Genomic DNA, 9,228 nt, shown 5'->3' with positions numbered 1-9,228 from the left:
CCTGCTCTCATTTATAAAGCTTGAAGATCAGAGATCTGATTTACATTGTCTTTCACTATTCTCTTATTTTTCATTTGCAGAGCTCTGAAACAGTATAATTTTCATACAGTTTAAATCACTCAGAATAACATATATAAGATTGATAAAATGAGAGTTCAATAAGAATCTCAATCATTCAAACAAGACAGTCAAGTATATTACAATGTCTCATGAGTACAATTTTGACTGAAAAGTTGATTTTTCTGTGACTGCTGCTACTACTGTTAATAACATTGATTCTACAGTTCTGAATACAGGTCTCAAGAATACAAGAATATCAAAGACTCTTTTGAATTGATATTACAATCTCAGTCACATTCATGCTGATGCTATAATTGCTATAATCAAGAATTCTCATACTGAAGTCATAATTAAAGATTCTAAGACTAAGTTCTTTTGCAAGAAATATGTTAAGGCAGATATAATATTAGATTATTTGAAAACACTGATGCCTAGATCTATTTAACTTATTGAGAAGGTTTATATTGACCTTGTAGATAGCAGATATACATTAGAAGATCTCTCTGATCACTTCTTAAAGTTCTGTCAGAGAATTAAATACTGAATACTTATTATCTGTGATACAACTCACTACTGTTGAGTATATTTTTTAAAGTTCAAGAATGAGACTGTTGAATACTTTGAGTTATAGCTCAGATTCATGAATAATCTCAGATATACAGTTCCTGCTTTTTTACAGACTGATATTGATGATGTTTTCTATTTCACACATATGCACACAGTTATGAATTTATATGATATCAAATGAGAATTAACAGCATTACATTCATCACATCAGAATGACATTTCTGAACATGAAATTCACACTATTATAAGACAGGATAGAGCTGCTCTTTTGAAAGATAATCTCTCTAAGAAGTTCTGAACAGATGTTCTAAAGACAGTGATTATAATAATCAATAATACTCTCATATCTACAGTTCTTTACAACTCAAAATTTTGATTCTCTACTACAGAGACTTCTATAATTCTAAGTCTATATAAGATTTCTTAATATGCACTTATGAATATTCTGCTGAATATGAGGTATTTTCACTGATTAAGTACAGAGATTTTTATTCACTTATATAAATCTCAGAAGCTCATGAATAAGCTCTCTTCACATGCTGATTTCTATCATATTATTGAATTCAGTGATATATCAATATATCATTTATAGCATCTTAAATCTGACAAGATTATTATCAGTAGTAATATAAGATTCTCAATCACTGAAAAACTGGTTATTATATCTGTGAAACTTATTAATCATTATTATTATTATTATTATTATTATTATTCTTTCATTATACTTATATGCAAGCTGAGCTTATGATGAGTCCTTGCGTGATGTTAAATACAGGTCAAGTGTTGGTTATACAGGAGGAAATACAGGTGTTGAGATCATGCCAAGATAACAAGAACATAGGAAATACAAAGAAGTGACAATTAGATACATGCAATAATAACTTCTCAGCCCAGAAACATAGAGCGATTTATTGAAGCGATTTGTACACCTCTGTATTTATTAGAAATCTGAGGTGCTTGAGTTTCAGATTTAATGTATCCCCTGCGGGTTTCGAACCCACACACCTTGGTTTCTCACGGCAAGGTGCTACTGAGTGGCCGCATTAATTATTCAGTCATCGGGGCACTTATTAATCATGTTATTGAACTGGAATCTGATATTTATCTGATTAATGATGAAGATACTTCTGATATTAATAATCTAAATTCTATATAATTGCAGTCTGTGAAATTGCTGGCTACTTACACTTCAAGCTCTATTACAGGTAATCTTTCAAAGTTCTACAAGAATGCCACATCTCAGTTAGAAAGAATAGAAGATTATTGAAAGAAGTTTATACAATATAAGATTACTGATCTGAAGAGATGTAATATATAAAGTTTAATCTCTAGATCTGATGTTCTGAGAAATGAATTAATTACTCTAAGCTGTTGAGTGTTTCTTGAGAAAAATATGCCTGCAGATCTGAATGCTGATTCTGATAATATTCTTAGAAAATTACATTGAGTGATTTATAATAACTGACTTAAGAAGAATTCTAGAGAAGAGATCTATACTTCTGTTATCACTGATACTGTCAATTATATTCTTTTTACAATAGCAGTACTACATAGTTAAACACTTTATTAAGTGAATATAGTAATGATATATCTGTATAAGTGTCTTACTAAGAAGATCTATATAAGACAACTTATTAATTTTGAGACAGATTTACTGAAAATACTTATCTACATAATTGAGAGTAGTTTATACAGTCTGAACTCTGTGATGAAGATCTGATATAATTACTTAACAGCTCTATTGAGTGATCTGGAATTTATAGTCAGTGTCTATGATTCAGTACTCTGATATTATATATTCAGATATCATCTCTATATAATGATCTACATTGACAATCTTAATATTATATTCAAAGTTTCTGAGAATACTGATTAACTAGTGAGTATACTCAGTGAGAAATTGAAAATCAAGAATCTACATCAGTCAATCAAGTATTTAAGTATGAAAGTTAATTATTCAAATAAAGAAATTGATTTGATATATTATTAATATATCAAATATCTTGTTAAAGATTTCTATCTTGATAATATAGCTGTTGTTAAAATATTAATAAAGAATGAATTTTATATTAATGATTTCTCTATATCTGAGAAAGAGACTGATTTCATAATTCAGTAATATTAATATAATGTGAATTACTTATAATATTTTACAGTTAAAATACATTCTGATATTACTTATACTATCTCACTACTTACTCAACAGAATATTGATTTAACATCTCAATATTGAACGACTCTTATATATTATATATTATTTAAAAGATATTATGAATTTAGACATTTTCTACAGATATAATCTGTATAAGAGGTTCATTCTCTCTGATTTCTCTGATAATTTCTACTTACTCTTCAGCTACTCAGATTCTGATTGAGTCAGTCTCTTAAATAATAATATAAAATCAATATCTAACTATGTTTTTAAGCTTGCAGACAGTCTGATTTCATGATATTCAGTGAAGTAATCTTATATATCTCTAAGTTTTAATAAGACTGAATATATAACTCTTAGTGAGACAGTTTATAAAGTAATATAAATTCAGAATCTTATAATTAAGCTTAACTTTATTACTACATCTCTGATGTGAATTCATATTCTTATTATTATTATTATTCTTTCATTATACTCATATGCAAGCAGAGCTTATGATGAGTCCTTGCATGATGTTAAATACAGGTCAAGTGTTGATTATACAGAAGGAAATACAGGTGTTAAGATTATGTCAAGATAATAAGAACATAGAAAATACAAAGAAGTGATAATTTATCACGCTCCCAGCCGCGCTAAGGCCCCGTTGCGGTTTCACACGGCTCATCACTTCCATGCGGATGATTTCATCCTGTCTGAACCGGTTTTCAACCACTCTATAACATCATTCAGATATATCATAGAAAGATCTGATTGATGAATATGAGAACCTCACTTCTATATAAGATTAACAGATTACTTTTTCTTAGAAGTGAGATGCTGCTGAGATATTACTCTGACTATTCTTACTTATGAAATGAAAGAAGAGTATTCACTCATTATCTATATAGAATAGCTAGATACTGACTTCTCATGAAAGAAGTCAGTAATTCATTTTTCTTCTACTGAAATATATACAAGAGTTACTGTGTATCTCATACAATCTTCTTAGTATACTAAGTATCATATCTGTGATATTCTCACAATAACTCTGTAGTCTATGAGCTCACTATTTAAGTAAGATAGTTAAGCTCACTTATACAGCTTCTCAAACAACTATCTCTACATAATATTATTAACTAGTCACTGCTTCAGTTTTATCATATTACAATTCAAATCACTTAATCTGATTATAAGTTTGAATCAGTCAAGCTCTAACAGACTGATATAATCTTATATATCTATGCTGGAACTTATCTGACCTCACTCTCTGAAGAAAATATCACATTATTTCCTAGAGTGTATACATCTCTACTTCAGTAGAAATCTGAGATTTCTGAACTCACTGTATATTTTGACATAAGCTCTTCAACTGCTCTATTACTGTTGCAGTCTCTACACATCTATATCTATCATGAAGATAGAGAGATTAAGATTGAAGATTCTTTGAGATATAAGAAAAACATCTTATCTGAATTTCACAGCTTTACTCATACTCTTGAATGAAAATTCCACCTTAATCTGAGCCAGTATAATACTCATGAGATATAAGTAATATATATTATCAACCTTCTTGAAGGCATCTCTGCAACTACTTGAGTTATTAAGAAGAGAGAGATTGAGTGTATCAATACTGTCATGACTTAGAAAGAATTCAAGAACTTTCTACTGAATCAAATTAAAGATTATCACAATCACAGCTTCACAGTAATACAGCAGTTCAACTCATTACATTAATAAGATAATGAGAATTCTTCTGATTTCAACATAAGATTTGAAGAATATTGAGAGAAATTGACTGATAATTTAAACTAATTAAAAACACAGCTTTATCTTATGAAGCTGACTCACAAGATGCAGATAATAATATCATAATATCAGAGTTCATTAATTAATTATACTGAGCTTGTTAATCTGACTTCTCAAATCTATTTGAATAATCAATTTTCTGAGAAAAAGACTAACAAGATCTCTTCTAAGTAATTAATAATAGAATTTAAACAGCACTGTGACAGCTTCAGTGCAGAGAAAGTAAAGAAGAATTTCAAGTATTCTGATTCTTCACTTACTGTGAAGAAATATTAAAAAAGATTTGATAAAGATCTCTGTTTCAACTGCAGAGTTGATAATCACTATATCAGTGATTATAAGAAGTTAAAGAAGAGAAGAAATTAAGAAGATATCTTCTCAAAGTTAACTTCTCTTCTGACAAATATATTCACAGAAGATAAAGAAGAGAAAGAAATAAAGAATTGATAATTCTCACATCTCTGAGTTTATATTACAATCACAATGTATACTCTGAATAAGAAGATATCAGTGAGATGTCTACTCAACTTCAGAGTGAATGCTAACTTTATATTCTATTTCTTTTCTTTGATAAAGAGTTAAAAGAAGATAGACCTGTCAGATCATATAAAATTTACTGATGAAATAAAATATCATTATTTTAACATAATTCAAGTGAAGTGTGTGATCACAGACTTAGAAGAAATCTTCAAGAAGAGCAGTCTGCTTCTTCACATAGTTAATATCATAGATGAGAATATTATTCTAGATCTCTTATAATTGAGAGAAAACAATTCTCTCATTGACTGAGTTACTTAGATGTGACAGTATCATCTCACTGATGAAGAGATAGTAATAGAGAAATCTGAAAAGTTTCATTGAAAGAATCTTGAGAAAAAGATAGAGTCAATATACTGTATAGCAGATAATTGAAACTTGAGAACAGATGAAGAAGTCATCACTCTCACTGCAAGATTAGTAGCAGTATCTGTTATTGAAGATAAATATACATGATATCTCTTTACAGATTATAAGAATATCTTTTCAGAAAGAAAAGCAGTGAAGTTTTCTGACATTAAGATATAATATAAGATTTATCTTGAAGACAGTGTAACAGTGCTGTACAGATCTCTTTATAACTTATCTGTAAAGAAATTGAATGTTCTGTACAAATATCTTGAAGAAGTGTAATTAAAGAACTGAATACACTTATTAAAGAGTCTGACAGAGATGTCTATACTCTTTGTATTCAAGAAGAATGATAGACTATGCTTATATGTAGACTACAGAGGCCTCAATAAGATAATAATTAAGAATCACTATTTATTATCATTGATTGACAAGATAATTGATCAATTATCTGAAGCAAAGATGTTCTCAAAGATTGATATACAGAATGTCTATCATAGAATCAGAGTTAACAAAGATGATATTTGAAAAATGACTTTTCATATTAAGTACAGTAATTTTAAATATCTTGTTTTATCTTTTAATTTTTATAACACTTTAGTCATCTTTCAGATTTATATAAATAAGACACTGCAGAGCCTTGTCAACATCTTCTGTATAGTATATCTGAATAACATTCTAATCTTCTCAAAATCAGAAAAAGAATAAGATACTCATGTTCAAGAAGTATTAAGTCACTTGAGACAGTATCAACTCTATATAAACACTGAAAAATACTTGTTCTACATGCAGGAGATTGATTTCTTAGATTATATTATTAAGATGAACAGCATTTCAATAAACAGAAGCCAGGTCTCTGTCATTGAGAACTGACTGACACTGTGAATATATTATAAGATGCAGATGTTTCTAGAATTTATGAATTTCTACAGACAATTCATCTATGTATATTCACAGATTACTATCTCTCTTACAGATCTGTTAAAGAGAAGTGTGAAAGACAGGAAAATAGAACTGTTTATTCTCACTCAAGACACTACACAGACATTTGCAGAATTGAAACAAGCTTTTACAGATGTTATAATACTGAATTACTTTAACTCTGACTTACTCAGTCAGTGTGAGACTGATGTATTATGATTCGGAAGAACGTACAACCGTTGGACAATAACGCGGCCGCTTCTGAACTAGCTTATGAGTGTAAAGAAGGCTATAGCGGCCACTAATTAATTTAGTGTATGATATTACAATATATAAGAAGCCGATGTATGCCTGTAATTGTACACTGGCTTAAGCAATCTTTGAATCACATCTGATAGCATGTCTAAAAACTGATGAGAAGTGCAGGCTTCTTCAGAGCATGATAATTTCATCTATGAAGCAATTTGTAGTTATCATGTCAGTGTGATTCTAGAATGTCTCAAAAGATAGTGTATGAAAAGCAGTGAGTGAAAGAGCATCTGATTGATACTGCTTCACTTGTTAAGGAAAAACTCCACACTCAGGTGAATGCCATGTATGCGAATAGATAAGATGTGAGAAAAGAAATGAGAGTGATGAATCAGATTCAAAGAAGACTGCTCTTCACTCAAAGAAATAAAAGAAAAGATGACCATCACTGAAGTTGTATGATGATAACAGAAATCATATAATAATATAGCAATATAATAATATAGTAATATAATGATACAGTGATATAACAATAGACATTATACAATCAATGAGAAATCACTGAAATGAATATCTTCTCTAGTCAATATAAACAACATTTTTCTCTGCTATCTGAACTGAAAGGTATACAGAACCTCTCAGAGAGTTTACTCAAAGCAGTAAGAAAAGGAGCTGAAACTGCTGAATCAGAATTGAAGCTTCATACATGTATAAGAATTCTAAACAAGATCAAGGCCTTGTGTACACAGTGACAGACTAAGACAGAAGTCAAACAACAATTGACATTTACTGCAGATTAAGTATTTACTATGAAGAGCTTCACTGACACAATCATCATCATTAATAAAAATAGAGAAAATCAGATCTTAGGCCTGCAGTGAGAGATTGAATATTTACATAGATAGATAACTATATCAAATCTGAAGATCTTATCATGATTGTTCATAACCTCTTCAGAAGCATACACATCATCAGAGATCACTACACAGAATGAGAATTTAAGCATGAAATATATTAAGTCAGAAGATCTATCAGAGTCATTTGTAGACTACTGGGGCAAAAGAGCTCAATCACCACCAGCGCCTGCTGGTAGAAGGGCCGACCAACCGCGGGACCCTCAACACCCCCTCTCGGACCAGCTATCACAGAGTACAGTACTTCCTCTCAGTGGCTCCTCTCAGTGACTCCTCTTAGTGGCTCCTCTCAGTGAACTCACTTCTAGAGCTCATTCTTTTAAGGGCTCACTTCTAGGGCACACTCCTAGGATGTCTCTTGGCACTGTTAAAATGTCCAGGGTATTTGTTAGGAATTTTTAAGTTCATTCTGGGATTGAACCCATGCATGTTGACCACAGCGGGGCTCACGCTCAACGGTCTCATAACCTGTAGGCTACTGGGGCAAAAGAGCTCAATCACCACCAGCGCCTGCTGGTAGAAGGGCCGACCAACCGCGGGACTCTCAACATCATTAAGCTTTAATAATAATTTAAAAAATGATGCTGTAATCAGCTGACTAAGTCAGCTGACTAAGTCAGATGCAATCATATTATCAGATTGAATATGAACTCACAGACAGATAGTTAACAGAATTCTAATAAGTCTTAAGATCTGTCACATTTCTACATGAAAAAGTGAAGTCATTATAAATGACAGATAAAAAGATAAATCTCACAGACTCAGAGCAATATTCATTCTTATAAATGTGAAATGAGTTTTTTAAATGAATCTTACACAACTTTGAGAAAGTGAATATATGAGATAAGTATTACAAATACTTCACTGAGTGTAGATAAATGAGTGATATGATCTTATATTATACTTCACACACTTCAGCTTATACTATCTCATATTGAATGAAGAGCTTTCAACATCTTTCTGTTTACAGATCTTCATTCATGATCTTACACCTGAGTTGAGAGTAGAATGAAAATACTTAATCTCACAGTCAGACACAGTGAAGAAAGCATATAATATTCTTATTATATAGAAACAAGTGCGTCAATTGCAACAGAAAATACTGCAATTAAGTATATCTCAGTGAAGAACAGATAATCAGACTTCTATAATACAAGTCATACACTCAGACATGATAAATCTAGATCTGAATACTATCACTAAAGCACTGAATTCTCTGAAAAAGAGATTTTCTGAGTGAAAATCTTAATATTGCAAGCATTGAGCTTGCTTCAACTGCAGATATTAAAATCATGATATAAAAGATTACACTCAGTATGCACAGTCAAGAGAAGTAAGAGAGTTAAAAAACTATCAGAATCAGTGAGCTCAGAGACACTCACTGATATTCTATGAAAAGTCTTCAAAGTGAAAGAGATGCTTATGTTAGATAACTCTCTGAATTCTGTGAATATTAAGAGAAAGCAGGCTTCTGACTGAGGTGTGAGTAAGGATGAAGTGAACACTCATCTCAATGTCTTGAGACTCAAAATGTTAATGTATAAGAGACACTTGAGTAAAGAGATAACTGTAAAAGTGTTAATGAATACAGAAGCTTCTATACAATATATTAATAATTATATGATTCAAAGACTGAAAGAAGTTCACTGAGTGAAGAATCTCTGACACATAAGATTATCTGATAATCAATAT

The sequence above is a fragment of the Blastomyces dermatitidis genome (assembly GCF_000003525.1).
Source record: "Blastomyces dermatitidis ER-3 genomic scaffold supercont1.1, whole genome shotgun sequence".
NCBI classification, from domain to species: domain Eukaryota; kingdom Fungi; phylum Ascomycota; class Eurotiomycetes; order Onygenales; family Ajellomycetaceae; genus Blastomyces; species Blastomyces dermatitidis.
The sequence above is the reverse complement of the archived record's forward strand: the minus strand, read 5'-3'. Positions refer to the sequence as shown.